A 20,330-nucleotide genomic window follows, 5' to 3' on the forward strand; every position below is an offset into this window, starting at 1 on the left:
TCTTCAGATTGTCCTTACCCAGAGTGCTACTCTATCCATCAACCCTCAGGCAAGCACATTTAAATTCTTCAGAAAAATGAAATTTAAAACCATAGAAGATTGTCGAATCCTTTAATTTCATTTGGCAGTGTGCCCCAGTCTGCAGGAGCTACTTTGCTGCAGGATTTTCCATAGGATACCAAGGTGAACCACAGTCTGTTTAGTTTAAGACTGGTGCTATTACACAGAAAGTAAGTAACTTTGTTAATTGATGAGGTGTTTGCTAGTGGTGGACAGTATCTTTGTACAGGTATATTAAATGTGATAGAGTTAAGCAAGCAGATGACTCTAGGAGAAGCTTAGCTTTTAGCTTTTCATAGGATCATAGGCATATAATAGGCCAAAAATAACCAGGGCCTTTAGAAGACTAGCCATGTAGTCCAAACCAATTGTGTCCCTGTGTATCATTGGCATTTATTATGAGGAGGTGTGTTAGGATGTTTCTAGAGGTTAACCAAAAAATAACAACAAATACCGCACTAACACGGCTGAGTAATGAAAAATGTTTATTCAAAGTAAAATAAAACATTAAAATTACAACATCGCTTCAGCAGACTGTGTCTAGAGGTTATGTGGGGGTTATGTTAGTTTGGGAATTACTGTCTGCCTCTGTCTGTTAGAGTCATGAGGGTCAGACATGGGGTGAATTACTGATTTCCCATCCATTGGTCAAGGTTACTCTTAGACAGGGTTAGGGATGGACTCTGCTTCACATGGATGGTGAACCTATTCCAGAGCATGGGGAACCTCTCAGATACAGATCTGTGCTGCCAACATGTCTTATTTATGTCAAAGCAAAATTTAAATCCTTAGATCCAATGGTTCTGATGCTGTTCATATTGAGGATGTGCAAAACGTCCATCAGAGGTAGATCCAAGGATGACTTTTATGGCAGGCATAGACTGCCTCCCAGTAGCCTGTGAAGATAGAGTACAGGGATTAGGGCTTTACGGAGATCTGTATACGACAATGTGTTTATACTTTTGATTCTCCTCGTGAGGAACCCTTGTGAGTGTTCCACTTGTATAGTCTGGCCAGGTGCATGTCAAAGGGAGCGTTATACGCAATGATGGGTCTGATAAAGGCCGAATAAAGTGGTACTATGACCTCCTTGGACTTGAATGCCTTGACCTTACAAGTTCGGCGATAGAATAATTTTCTTACCACCTTGGCCATGTTGTTCAAAGGCCAGATTATTGTCTTCATATCTTCCCAGCAAGATTATTGTCTTCATATCTTCCCAGCAAGATTATTGTCTTCATATCTTCCCAGCAACTATTTGAGCTGCCTTATTGTGGAGTAATTAGCCTGAGTGACAGGTTACTAAAAAGGAACATAATCCATTTCTTGGCATTGAGTTTTAATCCACGGCTTTGGCAACTTTCATTCTTTGTGGCACACCCTCTTGTAAGATGTTTGTGTCATACAGGGAATCTATAATAGCTCCCAGTTTACAGTCATCAGCAAACTTGGTCAGTCAAATGCCCTTGACATTAACCTTTACCGCCGAGAAATGGATGACAAATAGAAATAGTCATAGCATGTAGCAAATGGGGTACCCCACTGGTGGTTGGTCTCTTAGTGGAGGTGGTCAGACCAATACTGACTTCCTGGATCCTGTATGTAAGCCATCTGGCAATACAGCAAATTATGTAGGGGTTTCTGCCCAGTCCAGTGAGTTTGTCAACTATACCCGAGTGAGGTATTGTATCGAATTAATTAGTCAAGTCCAAGTTGGCAGTATGCACTGTTTTCTCCTCATCTATTCTTCTAATAGAAATCCACCAGGTTTAGTAGGCATGACCATCCCTTGACAAAGATAACTCAGTTGGGTCTAGTGTCTGAAGGCTGACTATGTTTTCACTGATCATTTCCATAACAATTCGTTCAATGGCTTTGCATGTTAGACTTGTCACTAATAAGGGCTGTAATTTTCGAGGTCAGTTGATGGTCTACCCTTTTGAAGTGTGATAACCTTTAAAATCCTTCATTCTCATGGTATAAAGCCTGTTTTAAGGCTATAGTTGAAAAGATGCTCAAATGGTCCTATTAGGTTATGCTTCAAACTATTTAGGAGGCATTCAGGGATATTGTTTGGGTGCACTGAAGCTGTATTTTTGGCCTTAGCAAGTGACAACAAGACTTACTCCCTGTTAATAGTTCATGGGGGAGGCACAGGGGGAGTTGGGCGTGAAGTTTGAGCTGAAATTTGCCAGCCAGCAAATTCCATATGTTGGTCTGCTTAATGAAGGTTGCACCATTGACCACCAGCTCTGCTCACTGATGTGTGCTGTCTTTGAGGTTTAGGACAGAGCTGTAGAAGGCCTTGTGGTTGTCTTTAGCCTGTAAGACTATCTTGATCTCATAATTGGCCTTGTTGGACTTAATTAGTCCTCTTAGTTTCCTGTTTAGTTAGTTAGAGACCTTCTATCATTATTAGAATTGCTCTTCCTGACTTTAGTCATGACTTTTTTCCTTTTGTTACTTGCTCTATTAAGGTTAGGATTCCACCATTGTTATTTGTTTTTAGATTTTATTTTGGGCTTACTTCCAGTAGGTACAGAAACCTCTATACAGCCATTTATATAGTTGTAGAGGGTTTCTGTGAACAATTCCTGACAGGCTGCTGTGAACTCTGGGTTGGGAGAGAAATTGAATTTTGAGAAAATATCACTTAATAGTATGTAGTTTTGCTTTGGAATACTTCCTAACTGTTTTAGGGTTTGTTGGCATTACCAAGTTGATATTTATTTTGAAGGAGACAGCTTTGTGGCCTCTTCTAAACCTGGCCAAGTTTTCTCAAAAGAATAATGATAGCCTGTATCTGAATAAGGCATTAAGAGCCAGGGATTTATAAGCTATCTCTGTCCATAAGGGACAAGATTGCCAGGCCTGGTGTAAATTTCCTATTCCCCATCCACTAGTCTAGGTTACACTTAAACTGGGTAGCAGACAAACTCAGCTTCACATGGATGAGAAGCCTGTTCCACAAGAGGGGCAGTCTCTATGACACTTATCTGTCTCTGCAGCATGTTCTGTTTAAGTAATGGACACATTGTAATTTAAAATGTAAGTCACTGGTCCTTGAACCTTGTATTTCTGGTACCTGATGACTTACACATTTGTAGGATATTCATAAGTGTGGGGTTTGTGCATGCCTTACCAGGCATAGATCACCCCTCAGCAATTTATAGGAGACTGAGTAGATGGAAAGTGCTTTAAGGCAGTCTGCATAAAGCAGGTTTGCTATGCCTTGTATTTTTTTCTTCTTGGAAGGAACCTCTGAAGTCACTCTAGTTGCTACTTATGCCTGCTCAGGTTCATACCAATGAGAAAGTTGTACTCTGTGATTGGTCTGATAAGGCAGAGTACAGTGGGACAATGACATCTTTTGATCTAGATACTATGCCCTTACTTATAAGTTGTGTAATATAAAAAGATTTCCTCATCACTGTGGCCACATGGTGATCGAAGGTAAGGCTACTGTCTATGTGCGTACCCAGATCCTTAACTACTGGGTTGGCTCTTAGAGACATATTATCAACATGGTAATTAACCATAATGGTTGACTTCCCAAAGGGTATGATTATGCATTTCTTAGTTTTGTTTTTAAGACCATGGCTTTGGCACCATTTGTTAGTCAAAATAGTCCTTCTTGAAGAATGCCAGCATCTGCAATGGAATCGATGATAACTATCAGCTTGAAATCATATGCAAACTTTGTCAGTCATAAGCCTTCAACATTTGCTTTCATTTCAGACAGATAAATGCCAAAAAGTAGTGGGCCCAATAGAGAGTGCTGGGGGATGCCACTAGTGACTGACCTCTTGGTGGTGGCCTCACCTATTTTAACCTCCTGTGCCCTATCAGTGAGTCAGTTGGCTATCCTGTAGGTGATAAAAGGATTTGTATGTAAATTAGTGAGCTTGTCTATAATTCTCAAGTGGGGTATTGTATCAAAAGCCTTGGTCAGGTTGAGGTAAGCTGTTTGCATGGTTTTACTTTCATCCAGTGCTTTGGTGAACCTCTCAAAAAAGTCCACCATATTTAATAGGAAGGAACTTCTTTTAACAAAGCTGAATTGTGAAACACCCAGCATTTGCAGGTTACCAATGTCCTCATTTATCATGTCCATGACAATTTTCTGCATGGTCTTACATGTGAGGCTGGTAAGATGTATGGGCCTGTAGTTCCCTGGATCAGTGGTTGGACCTCCTTTGTGCAGGGGATGGAAATTTGTAACCTTAGTTGGGTGGTCCATCTCCAAACCACTATCAGGCATGCTTGTTCTCTTTGAAACATTCCTGAAACATTAACTTTAACCATTTAGTACAATGCTTTTTTTTTTTTTTTTTTTTTTTGCAAAGCTGAAGAAGAAGGGATTAGTTAATAAGCATATGCACTCAAAAAAAAAAAAACAGTTGTAACAAAACTATTTGCTTTCATCAATGTGCAAGTTCAGTGGTTAGATGGTTTTGCATTTCTTACTCCGAGAGATACTCAGAAAACAAGTTAGAAGAGTGAAAAGTTAGCAGAAGAAAAGATGTAATTTGTTTAGATGTTTCTCACAGCGTGCATTTGGGGGGGGGCTGTATTTCTGAGCAATGTTCTCTGACAAAAGAATGTTGTAAGGTATTTTATTTTCCTTCTTTCACCCTTTAGTGCTATCCCAGATCCATCTGGGAACAGTAATTCAAAATAAATAATCAAAGTGAGTTTTTATACTGCATACAGGTGTAAAAATGTAATGCAAAAAGCAAGAAGCCTTGTTGTCAATATCAGGAAGGCTCATAAGAGAAGTTATCAGTTTAGCTGGTAGAAGAAAACAGATTCTCTCTCTCTCTCTCTCTCTCTCTCTTTCCCTCTCAATCCCTTAATCTTAGAGAGGTACATTTATGTTATGTACTCAAGCATGGCTATGCTTTAAGGTATTTGCTATTCCTTCTGCCACCTAAGGAATATTCCCAAGTCCACCTCTTCTACTTCATCAGGTGAAGTCAGGATACCACTTTTTTACTTCATGATATTCATTGCCAGGTCACTGCTTCAGCTGCTGAATTGTCACATTAAGCATGCTTGCCCTAGTGTTGGTAGGGTGTACTCATTGTGTCCGAAAATGTTTCACCCTCAGTGTTAACTATGTCACATTTTCATTCTGTCATTGTTCAGCATTTCCGACATGAAAACATGCATGTTCTGATGCCTAAAATTCTTGATGCCAGTCATGTTACCTTTTCTCCTAACTTACTATGTCCATGTGAAAGTAGTTTACAAGCAGATCAGAAACTACCTTGAAAATAGTGATTATAGCTTGACTTCCTACATTTCAGAAACAGTGAATGCCATCAGTTCCTGGCAGTGTTATTTCTGGGCCATTCTGCTCATTGTATGCACTGCTCTTCTCTGCCACATGACCAAGACAATAGTGTGGATGGTACAGAAGACAGAAGTAGCTAGTAATGAGTCATCAGTGACTGTTATTGTATTAACACCCACTTTGATATCACTACAAATGCATATGAAAAACAAAGGAGATTACTGTTCACAGTGACCAGAATGTATCACTTTATATAACTGAATTATTTTTAACTTTGTTTATGAGGCACACATGTAAAAAGGTAAAAATATGTAGGTAAATGCAACAAAAGTAAAAAGTTGAATTTTATTATAAACATAACAGTTTCTCTTCTTCCCTCATTGATCTTACGTCCAGGCATTACATATAGAGAGTTAATGTATATACATGCTGATTAAAATGATTTTGGCAAATTCTGAATTTAAATTTGCTTGTGAACTTTAACTGCTGTTTAATGCATAATGGAGTGATGAATTAAAGACTCATTTTAGCATAACTGCACAGGAAAGGAAAAAATACAAAGCTGTTAAATTACAGAAGCAGATAGATTACATATAATGGAAGAGGAGCTAAAGATGCAAAGGCTGAAAAAATAATGCAGCCTCAAGCAAATGTGCAATAATATATAAAATTTGTAGAAAAGATAACAATAAGAGAAATTAACAAGAAAAATGGTAATATCTTGTGTATAATTAGCGTTGCTGGTTCATATAAAAGCACAGCAAATGTTTCAACAATGTATATACATGTATTACTAAACAAAAGGAGAACTATTTTAATCAAGGTATTATTGACAAAAAAAATAAAAAAACAACATTAAACAGGAAACGGAAGTGAGTTCTTAACTTTATAACAGAAAACTACAGAAACATAAGCAGCCTACATTAAGAGATAAACAAGAGAAACACAACCTAAACCTAAGAAATAGATGTGTGTGTTTAAGCATTGTAATGAAAGCTGGAATATACTGCAAGGTTATCACTGCATCTGTCAAGTCTCTTTATAAACATAGGCATATATATATATATATATATATATATATATATATATATATATATATATATATATATAAATTAGCTTAACTCTAGTTTGTATAAAACTGCTAGCCATCTTGAAATTTGTACCATGGATAGAATACATGGTATTTCCTCTCTGCATATCTGTGAGAGATTAAATTGCTCTTCATCCCACAATAAAGACTTTACAATACTGAGTTAGGCTAGAGTATAAAACTATGGCTTGAATTGCATGTCCGTTGACATATTCTGAGTGGTAAAGTTTACTTTTTATTTTTTATTTTCCTCTTTTTTTAATTTCTCTAAATCTTTTGGGTTTCTAATAGCATGATGGGAATGGACCCCATTCCTTAGTCAAACTATGATTAAAGTTTATGAAATTAGTATTATTTCACTGTTTGATGTCATCCAGAAGTGTTCTTCGCAGCACCCGCAATGTGCCCAGTAATGACTCCTCCTGTAATTCGTACGGAGTTGCATGTATTGATAGGATATCTAAATATGATTGTAGACTCTTTTTATAAGACCCGTTGCTCCTACTACTATTGGAACTATCTGGGTATCTTTCTTCTACATTGCTCTCATTTCTGCTTGCAAATCCCAATATTTTATAACTTTGTGTCTCTCTGTGCGCAGGACACTGTAGTCAATGGGTGTGGCAATTTCAATGATCAATGTTACTTTGTCTTCTTTTCTTGGACCACTACATCTGGTTTTCTAGTATCTATCTTTTGAACTCTCGGTAATGAATGTGATGTAAACTTCATCATTTTCTATGTTGCTTTGTGGCTTATGTTTCCAATGTTTTTCTGCCACTTCATTTCCATAATGTTTGCACAATCCCCAGTGCAGCAGTCTCGTCACATTATTATGTCTTTCAGTATACAGTTCTTCTGCCATTACTATGTTGCAACCAGCAATGAGGTGGCAATAGTTTCCAATTCTGTTTTGCAAAATCTACATTTGTCTGTTTCTCCCACATGTTCAATGGACTTTGTAAACCAACATGTACATAGTCCACTATGTTGGGCTGCCAATATTAACCTTTCATCTCTTTTTGGATTAAATTCACCTCTCCTTAACCATTCCTGCATTCGTTCCTGATCAACACAAGGTTCTTCCAGAAATGTTCCATATTTGAAACTATATTTATGCTTTTCCCACATTTCTTGACTTCTCATCTGGTCCTTCACCTGATATTCTTTCTTTTGTTTTTTGGCACATTCAGTTCCTGCCTGATTTTTATCTACTTCTGGTTTGATTTCCATTCCTGCTTGATGCCAATATGCTTCTGCTAGATTAAGCAGAGAAGTCCTCTTAGATTTATTCTTCTCATGTTTCAAAACTTTCACTACATCTGGGTCTTGTGAGGTCAGCAGATATATAAGTCCCACGATTGAAGATCTATATGTATAATCAATTTCAAGGAGGCCCATCTCTCCTCTGGAATGGGGAATATATAATCTTGGTATGCACTGATTTTTATAAATCATTTGGTGAGCATGAAGCATCCTTCTTGTTTTCTTATCTAATCTATCCAGCACCTTTTGAAGCCAGTCAATCACTCCAAAACTGTAAGTTAAATAGGAAAAGAAAATTTATTTATAGCTTGGATTTTGTTCCTAGATGTCAGGGCTGTTTTCAGGATAAATTTAAGTCTTCTGAAGTACTCCTAACTATTATTTGCATTTGTTCATGTTTTATTGTTGATCCTTCATCAATTCCCAAATATTTATACACTCCCTCTTCCTCAAGTTCTTTTATATCACATTCTTGTCCCAAGCTGATGTTTTCCTGATGCTGCAGTTTTTCTGGTTTAAAGATTGCTTTTGCGCATTCATCATGACCAAATGACATTCTTATATTGTCTGAAAAATGTTGACAACTTGCAGTTGTGTTTTCAGTTCCTCTCTGATGAGCTATACAGTTTCAAATTGTCGACAAAGATAAGATGAGAAGTCTTTGCACTTTGTTGTTTTCTAGGAGCCATATTATTGCCATGGCCAAGCTGTAGACAGCTTTATGGGTTAAGGGCAAGGCAGAATAGCAGCGGTGACAGAGAGTCACCCTGGAATATCCCCCTTTGAATTTTTATTCCTGGAATAATAAGTTGTCCTTTAGCATGGCTTAAGTGCAAAGTGGTCTGCCACTGTTTCATGGTCACTGTAATGTAGTTGATCAGTGTAGCATGCATCTTATACATTTTTAAGCACTCTTTTATCGATGAATATGGAATACTATCAAATTTTTTTTATAGTCAATCCATGCCATACTTAGAATCTTCCCCTTTTTACATTTCTCTACTATCTCTTTATTTAACAGCAAATGATCCTTTTCTGCCTTATGATTTTCTTTTATTGCCCTTTTGTTCTACTGCCATAATTAAGTTTTCTTCTAAATGACTATAAACTCTGTCGGCATCAATTCCTCTGTATAGTTTATACATCGTTGGAAGACAAGTTATTGGTCTAAAATTCTTAGGGTAGCTTGCAAGTTCAGTCTTAAGTAGGAGCATTGCTTTTTTCTGTTGTTAGCCATGTCGGTGCCTGTTTGGGGTGCACATATAAATAATTCTTACTCATGGCTAAATCTTTGTGCAAAGATGTTAATACTTTTAACTAGAAGTTAGGTACTGCATCTGGGCCTGGGGTTTTCCAATTAGAGGCATTTCTTAACTTTATTTCAGTCTCTCTGGTTGTTAATTCATCCCATTTCATATCCTATACCTTTAAACTTCTTATACTTTCTTTTACATCTTCTATTCAGTTGGCATCTTTGTTATGTTCCACAGGATCTTCGTAGATACTTCTCAAAAATGTATCTATTTCTTTTTTTTTTGGTAGTCTTTCAATTCCTTTTACCTTTTTCCCAATTCTCTATAAAACTTTTTTGGGCCATCAATAAATTGCTTATCCTTTCTATTTGTCTATGTATCTTCTAAGTTTTTCCACCTGTGCTGAGATTTTTAGTTTATTTGCGATAGTGCATGATAGATCCTGATCTGTTCTAATACTGTGCATTGCTTTTATCACATCTATCTTTCTGAGTATTTTTGTTGATCTGTTCCCTCTTCTAATACTGAAACTTCTTGTCTTAGTTGCTTTATAGTTTTCTCTATTCGATGCTTCCATGATGGTATTCGATTTCTCCCCTTTCTCTCCTTCACTACCCTGTGTTATTGTGGTAGAACTTTATCAGTTATTAATTTAGCGGCACAGTAATACATCCTGTTTACTTCTGTTATTTCACATGAATCTCTATGGACAGTCCTAATTACTGTGTTCATTTGTTTTATCAAACTTTTACCTTTTGGGGTTTTATTGACCTTCTGCTGTCTATTTCTTTCATTGATCTTAAGATGTCTATCTATCTCTATTAAGTCAAGCAACTCTTCTCTTAGCTCTGTTTCTTCTAGACTGAGGGCACACTTTTTGTTTTCCATTCCCTGTGAGCATTCTATAGAAAGTTCTATTGCATCTTCCTGTGGCACATTCTCTTCAATTTTATCCTGTGCCATCTGTTGCTCTGTCGTATGAGACCTCACTGACCTATCACTCCTCAACATTAACTGTGTCAGAGTTTCCTGTTCCTTCCCTTGCTGTCCAGCTTCAAGTGGATGTTTATACTGGTTTTCTGTGGAAGGCTTCAAAATATCTTCATGCGGCACCTGACCAATTGCTTCCCATTCCCCTGGTTTCCCCTAAATTTGGAGTTCCTTTGCTCTGTCCTGTTGTGCCGCTTTCTGAATTAGATTTTCTACACTGAGTCCTTCACTTTTGAGGTACTTCATGACCTCAGTTTCTATTTCTCTATCTTCTCCATTACTTATCTCCTTTTCTACTTTTCCTCTTTGTCTTCTTATTTTTTGTACTGTAAAGTTTTCCATGTCTGGATTCCTTTGACTGTATTTCTTTTTCTCTTCAAATATCTTTGGTGCTGCTCTTTTTGTGTTGATTAGTTTTGCTTTCTCCTTTGCATAGATATTACACCATATTAAATCTCTTTTTCTTTCCCATGTCCACATTTCTTCTTCAGATGTCTCCTAATTTTCCTCTCTCTCCTTACTTTGGGGACTCGTTCCATTATGCTGTGATGTAATATGTGTTAGACCTTCTACATTAAATCCTTCACTTTTCAGGTATTCCATAACTTCAACTTCCATTTTTTTTAACTTCTACTTTACTAATCTTCTTTTCTACATTCTCTGTTTGTGATATTATTTTATTAATTTTGAAATTTTCCATATCTGGATTCCTTTCCCTGTATTTTTCTTCAAATTTCTTTCGGGCTGCCTTATTTATGTTGATTAATTTGGCTTTCACCTTTGCATAAATATTGCACCATATCAAATCTCTCTTTCTTTCCAATGTCTATATTTCTTTTTTATGCTTTTCAAAAATATCTAGGTTTTGTTGTTTACATTTTTGTACTTCTTCAGGTGCTTCTTCTTCCAAACAGATCAAAGTTTCTTGATCTATATACAATTTTTCAAAAATCTGTTGTATTAATGACCCCACATTTTTATTTGAAGCCTCTGACAGTTTTTCTTGCAGAAGTATTTTTTTTCCTCTAACTTTTCTCTTAATATTTTTCTATATCTTGTGTCTGGAAATTCTTTACTGTGGTGTCTTGTATGGTGATAAAACAAATTTATACATTACTTTGTTAATATATCAGGCTTGGCACAAGCCAAGTTGTCCTGGGACATCTTCAAGGGGGTGTTAGGTGGATATTAATGGGATTTCAATGAGTTCGGGAGGTGAAAGGGTTAAACGGTGGGAGGGTTGATTGGAAGGAAATGAGATGCTTTCATGTCCCTATTTGAAGGTTTAATTTTGTCTTTTTCTTTGTAGATGATGGTGTGCCATGTTCCAGTGGTGAGATACAGTGAGCTTGCAGATGATCATGGTTTGGTGTCGAATAAGAGGTAGGGTTATTGGGTGAGTAATCAGAAATGGATAGGTAAAAAGACAAGCACAGTGATTCGAAAGAAGAAGAAAGAAGCACAACCAACTTTTTGGTTACTATAGAATAACTAGTATGTTTTATGACCTTGTTTGATTTGTGATACAGGATAATGTACAATCCATGGTAGAATTAAGAGTATTAATATTTAAATATCATGGGATGCAGTGGTGCAGCAGTTTGTGTCATTTCACAGCTAGAGGTTCTCCAGTTTGATTCTCGGCCAGTTTTGGAGGCCATGTGTACCCTCCTTGTGTTTGTGTGAGTTTTGCTGGGTACTCCTGGGTTTTCTTCCATGCTGCTAAGTTGCTAGTTACTTAATATTGGATATATTTGTACAGGAAGATATATAGATCACATACGTTAGATGGTTGCCATAGTGAGAATGGTTTTGCTGCATGTTTAAATCTGAATGCATGTTTCATTGGAAGTTCTGATCACTTGGGTGGGCACATTGAGATTACAGATGGAGTGCTGAGTGAGTAACAGTCAATGCCCTGATAGAAATGGAATTGAAAGGTAATGATTTTATTTTGTGAATGTTTTGAGTGCTGGAGAGGCTATAGGGTAGTAGGTAATTTTATTCAATGGTCATTAAGGCACATTACAGTTGGGGCAGTGGTGATTTCTTGCAGATGTAGGACATGTTTATTTGACCAGTTTGAGTAGGTTACTTTGGTAGGGTTAATAGTTGATGTAGTTTACCTTTTACATGTGGAATGGGGTTGACATGTTACTAATCTTGTATTGACCAGGTGGCATAGGGCATTTTTCATTCTGGTATAATCTGGTTTTGACCTGTGGTATACGGCAATTTCAGTTTGGTATATTGTTGGTGACATTTAACGGTATTGATAGAGTACAGAGGGGTCAGACTGCTAAAGCCATTATGGTGTTTTAGGTGCCTTACTTTTGATATGGGTAATGTTGGTGTTGACAAGGCCATTGTTACATGGCATTTTTTAAGTTTCTTAGGTTCTGTATGTCATTGGGAAAGCGAAAGGAATTGTTTGGGAAGGGTGATATGCAATTGCTTTAATTTGGTGGTTGGGGTTGAGTATTCTTGCTTCAGTGGCATGTGATGCTTTGGTAAGGATTAGGTAATTGCCAAGGGCTGGTAATGTCCTGGTAATTATTGTACACTGAATTATGTTTGGCCTTATCCCCTAAGGGTGGCTAGCTGATGAAAGTTGGTGGTGAGGAGGAACAGCCTGGGCAGGCTGGTGGTGGAGAAGAGGGACAGGCTTGCCCTCTTCTATTCCTCCTCTGGTGTCTGGTGGTACATTTCAAGGAGTTTTGTTCTTATTTGGTTTGAAGGTAATTCAGTGAATGGTTTATGAAGCTTCATAAGTAAAGTAAGTGAGCAAAGGTATGGATGCTGCTTACTGGGTCGGATGAGCAGGTACGTTGTCCTGTTTATTTTTATAAGGATGTTTATAAGTAAGTAAGCAAGCAAAGGTATGGATGCTGCTTACTGGACAGGATGAGCAGGTATGCTGTCCTGATTAACATTGCAAAGATGTTTATGCTGTGTTTAGAATTGACTACACTATGTCCAGTTGTATTTAACAAATGTTGGTAATCAAAGTTATGTTATGGTAGTTTTAATAAAGGTCATCAAATGTCATTCAGTGTGTTGTGTTTATTGAAGGGGACCGGTACAACATGCCTTGCAAGACCAAATCATGATTGAAAGTGTTAGATTGGAAGGGTTCTATATAGACTGAGGCATTTACTGCCAGTTTGGTAAACAAGATTCAGTTTAACTTATGAGGATCAAACTGGCATAAATCTGGTTCACCCTTCCTCCTAATTTGTATCTAATTAGGTCATGGCTGTCAAGTCAGACCAAGCAGCCCATTGGAAGCCTCTGTGGCTTAATGAGTGAAGTAAGAAAAATTTCCCACACAACAATTTTATTGATTTACTTATTTAGTTGTTGTTGTTTACAGGATAGTCCAAAAAAGATCTCTTTCAGTGGATGCCTAGTGAGAAAATTATACTATTTCTGTACAATATATAGTTAGTAACTATGGTTGAAGGACATTACAGATGATTATTTAAAAAAAAACTTGGGTATAAACACAACATTACAGATAGTTATTTAAAAAAAAAACAACTTGGCTATAAACACAAAAACTACAGTCGCATACATTGAAAAGGAAGAAAAATTAATTGTTTTTGTCTAATTATTTTACCTAATCATTTTCAAGTCATAACAAAAATATATGCAAATACATTCAGAAAGAAAAAGTAGTTGCTTTTTCTAAAATAAATTTTTTTATGCAGCTTGGCCCCCATGCAAATGAGGATAGGTGCAACATCCTATCAGATGTCTTCATTCTGATCAGAGAAAAAGCCAAATGGGAGGGATTAGGTTGTCACATAGTGTTTCACTCTCCCTCTATAACAGTATTTATAGTAATAACATGATTGTAAAAAGTTTACATGTAAAATCTGGATCTGATGAAGTCTACAGAGAAGAAAGTGCTTATCCGAATATAACCTATTAAAGGAATGATCTGAAGTTAGTCTGTTTTATTGAAGGGAGATTTGGAGCTGGATTTATCTTGTTGTTAGAAATAATCTAGCTGAATGGTTTACTCTAACTAATAGGGATCTCAACAATGCTGTGTTGGAATTTCAGGAATATGGATGTGCCAGATTATTACACTTGAAGGTTTTAGTACTGAGGTGGTGATCTGAGGCAGATATTGTTGAGGGAGAAAAAAGCTGAGATTGTCAGTTGTGTTCGTATAAGGGAAGGAGAAGTGGCTGTCACCTTGTTTGATTAAGTTGGTTACAGTATGAAAGCTTAATGCATTAATTGAGGTGGTGCAGAGAGGTGAATGAACTGGAGTGTTGTAATGTAGGGGACGAGAACCCCAACATACAGCAGCAAGCAAGGCAAGGGAAGAATGTGGATTAAGCTTACTTCAGTATGGCAGTCAGGCATGAAAGATCTGTTAGGTAAAGTGGGTGCGACAGTGAGTGTGTTGGTGACTATTTTTGCTATTCAGGGGTTATAAACAGTGACATTATTGGGAATTAGGATTTCATTTTTGCTTTGCAATTGTTAGGGTCTGTGATTTGGTGAAGACAGGCAGGCATGGTGTTCCATATTTTGGTTTTACAGTTTTGGACAGCCAGTCACCATGGTTTTAAATTGTGAGTTTGAATAACAAGTGCAAGTATCTAAGGACTATGGGATGCAATGGTGGTTATGCAGTTAACTATTGAGGAAAGGTAAGGCAGGAGTTTGAGAGGTAGAGGAGTCTGTGTGCAGTTTTAATGTGGTTAGATTTCTGGAGGTTTGGGAGAGACATCCAGTTAAATTTTTATAGTGCTTTGCTGTGTTCTGTTAGATAGTTTGGGGGTGTTGCATAGGCACTCCAGTCCCATGTACTTGAAAACTACTGTTTCAAAGCCAGAGACACGAGCACCTTGTACATTGTGTGGGCAGCTTCTCATGTTAAACCTGAATATGGGTTCAGGCAAGCAACTATGGGGGGGCAGTGGGTGGGAATGTCAGGATTAGGGAGCAGCGTGGGGGGTAACCGTTTGGAACAAGAGTGGAATTGTAGGGTTAGAGAGTGGGATGTTAGGATTAGGTAATGGAATGGAGACTTTTAGGGTTAGGGAGTGGAAAGAAAGTTTTACATTTACAGAAGAGGTGAAGAGTTTTAAGGGGTGGGATAATTGGAGAATTTAGGGTTAGGGAGGGGGATGAAGTGTTAGGTTAAGGAAATAAGCAGTGACTGTGGAGTTAGGAAGGGGGCGTGGAGGTTTAGTGTTAAGGAACTGTGGAGTCATGTTGGGGACTGCCTTTGTTTATAATAATCATGATGTTAGCAACAGAATGGAAAGCCATATGCAGGATTACATGTAATGAAGTGTATTGTGTAGAAATCCTGTTTTTGTACCAAAGAAATTACTAAACATCAAATATGTGAGATGACTAAAAGTATGATAAAATATAAACTAAGCTGTACCTATGCAATATGTGTCAACCTACAAGATACATTTTGTAAACATCTTCTGATTTGATTAATGCAACACTACTAAATCCACAAACTGAAAAATGGAGTTTCTCCACAGCAGTAGCCACACAGTTTACCTTGAGACCCTGATAATGGGTGTTTCTGTTTCAGTAAAGCAATAGGATACTTTAATGCAAGACTTTCAAGCTGTAAGCTACATTCAGTAACTCACTTTTCTATAAGGATTACTACCTGCTAACATTTTGTGGTATGACTATTTTCACATAACGTATATAAAGTGTTTTTTAAACCAAGCATTATTTCTTCATCCGTATCGATAACACCACAGAATTTCTCAAATCCCTGAAGCTTGGCATTCTGACATATATCGCTGACTTTAAAGTAGTCTTTTAATGTTTATATAACTCAGGTTTCTGCACTATTAACTATTGTCATGTTGTTATGTTAGTTTAGCTTTCGCCAAACTTCAATAATTATGCAGTCTAGACAATGGATTATGCTGTTGCTGTTGTTATAAAATGATGCTATAAGCTGTAATGCATCGAAAAGCTCTGTTTAATTTCATTTGTACCTGGTTTGTCTTCCTGAGAAGGCAACAGAATTAAGTTCTGTGCTTATACCATGATGTCAGTTTCTGATTCTGTTATCCTCCTGCTTCCCTGGGTAAATGCCATCTGTAAATTACAAAATGCCTTAAGATATCACAGCATATGACTTTTGGTCCTTGAATGTGCACTCTTCTTTAAAGGAAAACTGTCTTCATTTTTCCTACAGTAAAAGCTGTGCCTCCTAAGCAATGAAAGTGCAAGTTGACAGGTAACTGACAGCGGGACACTGATCTTTGAGAAGAATAATACTTTTCTGTCATGTTTCTACTGAGATTCTAACATGGCTACCTAACATAATTATGTACCTCTGTAGGTTTGTCACTCCATATCAAAAGCACTTAAACATCCATATCTGGGTAGACAGCTGAGTCTCAGTATGGAACAAATACCATTAAACAAATAATGTTACATTGTAGAAAATATGCCTTATCTTTTGTATTAATAATATTGCAAAATGACAGTAGCAATATATGTTGCCACTGATAACAATTCATCTATGACAGTTCAGAATAGACAGATCATCAAATGCAAGAGCTTAGGAAAGAATAATTTAGCAGCCTTAAATGTGTGTCTCCTTTTTCACAAGCATTCTTCCTTCAAGTTTTATAATTTCCATTACTCGGAGCACTTTAGGCACTGAATGATTTTACAGGAAAGAAAATGTGATGGGATAAACAGAGAAAGCTGCATTCATGCAGTAAGCTTTTTTTAAACAAAACAAAATAATCTAAGAATAAAGACTACCATGAGAATGAAAACTAAACATTCATGCTTAATGCAAAATGAACAAATATATCCATGAATATCTGAAACTTGCACTGGTCCAAGGATCAAACCAGTAGAACAGAAGGGAGTACAACTGACATGCATTATAATAAAGTAAAGTGGTTTAAAAAATAAACAGTTGATCATGTTACAAATTATAAAATAACAGAGAATATCATGAGGATTCCAGTTCTTTCTCTTTGTCTCTCTTTCTTTTTTTTTTGTTTTATTATATTTTATTTAAATTTCTTGACGGGGTAGAGCACTGATCCCTGTGATCATGTTTTTCATCCTCATCTAGGGGATAGAGTAATTACAAATAAAGTTGAAATTGCTCAGTAGTTAAGGAATAGTCCAATTTATACAAACATCATTAATAAACTCTACAAGCTTTCAATAAGTACTAAGACAACATAGCAGAACATGCCTATTAGTTAAAAAATAGTGCAGTCATTGCAAGTGATTATTAATAAGATTTACAAATACTGAGACTACAAAACTGCGGTATATTTAAATGTGTTCTAATGTAAGCAAATATACAAATGAATGGACAGAAGAACAAATCTGAACATATTTATCCATCTCTTGCTGGTAGTATGAACACTGGCAGTGTTAGAGGGGGAAAACTTAGCTAGTTAAGGGACTACATATAACATAAGATTGTTGTGCACACGATATTCGAGATATTTACCAGAAAACTGAAACTGAATCTTCCATGCTACTTGTACTGCCTGGATTGTGAAATTATATTATGCCATTATATTTAAAACATGCATGTTTTGTTTCATTAAATAGGTGGCATTTTAGTACTGTACAGAACTGAGGTGAATTATTTAGATTGCGCATAGGTGGTAGGATAGACACAAACAGTTCTAAATCTGTGGTCACTGCTGTAGAGTTTATTAAGATGGATCGGAAAAGAAGGAATGCTGGTAGGGTGTGAACTGATTTAAACTTCAAGCTCAGTAGGAGATATAGTCTCGTTCTAAGATTTGGTAACACATCATGGAAGAAAGTTAACCTTCTGCTGGATAGGGAGTAAATAACTCCGGGTAACAGTGTAAGTGATATTCTTTGAGACATGCAGGTAGGGGGTTATAAATGTGAGTATTTTGCTTGAGGTTTGAATTTTTTTTTTTTTGATACAGTGGCAATCATATAAAGCCTGCATATAAAATGAGCATGCAGGAGTCCTTTCCCAGTGATGTTCTGGGCAATTGGGAAAGAGAGGAAGTGTGATATAACCTAGGCCCACAATTGCAGCTTTTATATTTTCGCTCAAGTTGTTCTATGTGTGGCAGAAAGTTAAAGATTCTGGTTCTGCAGAGGCTCGGGTGTCAGAGGGTATTTGAAGTCCCCAAGGGTATGATTTGAGGTCTACAATGTGCTTGTCAGAGCAAATGATGAAAACTTTTGATTACTGAGTTCAATAATAGGTTCTTAGAGGTTAGCCAGTTTTTAGTAATCTAGGACCATTTTGTTGTTGATGTTTGTATGAGATGGGCCTGGCCTGTGAATCATCATCAATGTAGTAAAAGGAAAAATCAAGGATGTTAAGAAATATGGTTAAAAAAAAAACTCATGATGGTATCTTACCTCTGAACCATCCTGATTTTGCCTCATATTTTTGGTCTTTTCCTCATAACATTTGTGGTTTTCTGGATTTTTGTGGCAAATCAGTGAAGACTGAATTCAATAAATGACAGAAGTTTGAGTTTCAGACTTCATATCCTTCAGAAAATGCATGGTAACACAAGACCTTTTATTCTAGCAATGTTCTAAGTTTATAAGAGCATTATTTAAGATTTGTTCCTATTTTAGGGGCTCCCCCCCCCCAATTATTTTTGTCTTTGTCCAGAAATTTTGTGCTAACAGATAGACAGTTATGAGTAGTATTCCTAGGCATTGTGCCTTGACATAGCAGGAATTTGCACCTAAACATACCTAAGATACTATGCATAGACAGTACTTGTGCCTAGGTACAACAGTTGTAATGTGTTTTGGAAGAACTTAAGCAAATGAGGCAGTAATGACATATAAATGTATACTGACTGAAAGTTCTGCAAATGTTTCATACAACTGCCTCTGTGTGATTCATTGACACTTTTTTTATGAGCAGCACCATAGTGAACACAGCTCTTATTAAAAAAAAACTCAGTCTTTTATCATATACTTTCATTCAACGAAGATACATTCTGCAACTGCTTGTTGGGTCACTCCCACCATTGAGAAGACAAAGAACTAGGGAAAGACTGGCTTATTTTAACTTTGCTGACCAAAAAAAATTCTTAACAGATTTAGTGTCTCAAGTGATGAGATCTGGGGGGATATGCAGTCTTCATATGCCTGTAGATATCAAGGTATGTATAGCTCTCATTATACATGCCACAGAAACTTTCCATAGGGAACCTGGGGACATCTTGGGTATGTCACAGGCTTCTTCCTTGAGGAGGCTTCATCAGTTCCTCAACATATTCTTGACACTGATCAGTACAACAACTTCCTGGTGTCACCGCAGGACCATTCCAGTACTGTCCATGTCTTCTACAGGATGGCATGCTTCCATGACGTGCTGGGTGCACTAGATTCCATCCATGTTGCCATGTTGGTTCCATCTGGACAATGGATGAGCAGTACCTGAACAAGAAGTACTATCATTTTATTAGCTATCAGGTACTGTATGATGCATGGGGGAACATCACTAGTATAATGGCTTACATCCTGGCAGTAGTACTAATTCTCATATCTGCCACACAAGTTCACACTACTGTCTCTTTCCTCACTGATAAGATTCCTCCATGGTCACATTGCTGGTAACTGCAAACTTTTTCATAGCATGGTAATTTCTGTACCTATATGATAAAATGTGCTATCGAGTAAAATCATTCCCTTTTGTTATGCTTCCCTTTTTTTGTTTTCCAGGTGATAGAGGCTACCAGCTGGAACTTTGGCTAATGACACCAGTCCATGACCCTAAGAGAACTGCTGAGGAGTACATCAACACCACCCTGTCTTAGGTACATATTGTCATTGAATAAGTGTTTGCCCTGCTAAAAGCCTGTTTCCATTGCTTGCATGAGTCTGGGGTTCCCTTCAATATGACCCTGCCACTGTATGTAGGATGTTTACACTGAGTTGTGTTCTTTACATGATCATGTATTAGTCTAGTGTGTAACTGCTCCTGATGCAGTGCAGCTCCTGTTATCCTTCCTTCCTTCCTTCAATTAACTAGTAACAGTAGTAATGGTGACCAGCTGATAGCAGTAGTATAGTAATCTCTGCATCAGGATCTTGTATGATATATGGCTGTAGATGCAAAGAGGTGACATGTAAGCCACAACTATGGGACTTGACATTCACTTATCAAAAGTGAAAAACAAAAATCACATAAATAATACTTCATGTATGCAGTATTTGAATGTTCCAGTCTACATTGCATTGGAGTAAGTGACAACCATGACGCGTCTAACGTTAGGCATAGCTCTCAAGTGTCATCTGCATAGTCAGAGGTAAATTCATAAGGAAGTGTGATGTTTGAGCATCCCGTGCTGTGAGAGGCAAGCCCCCCTTACCAAATGAA

Source organism: Protopterus annectens, chromosome 14.part0, assembly GCF_019279795.1.
Source record: "Protopterus annectens isolate FY-2018-M chromosome 14.part0, PAN1.0, whole genome shotgun sequence".
Classification (NCBI taxonomy): domain Eukaryota; kingdom Metazoa; phylum Chordata; order Ceratodontiformes; family Protopteridae; genus Protopterus; species Protopterus annectens.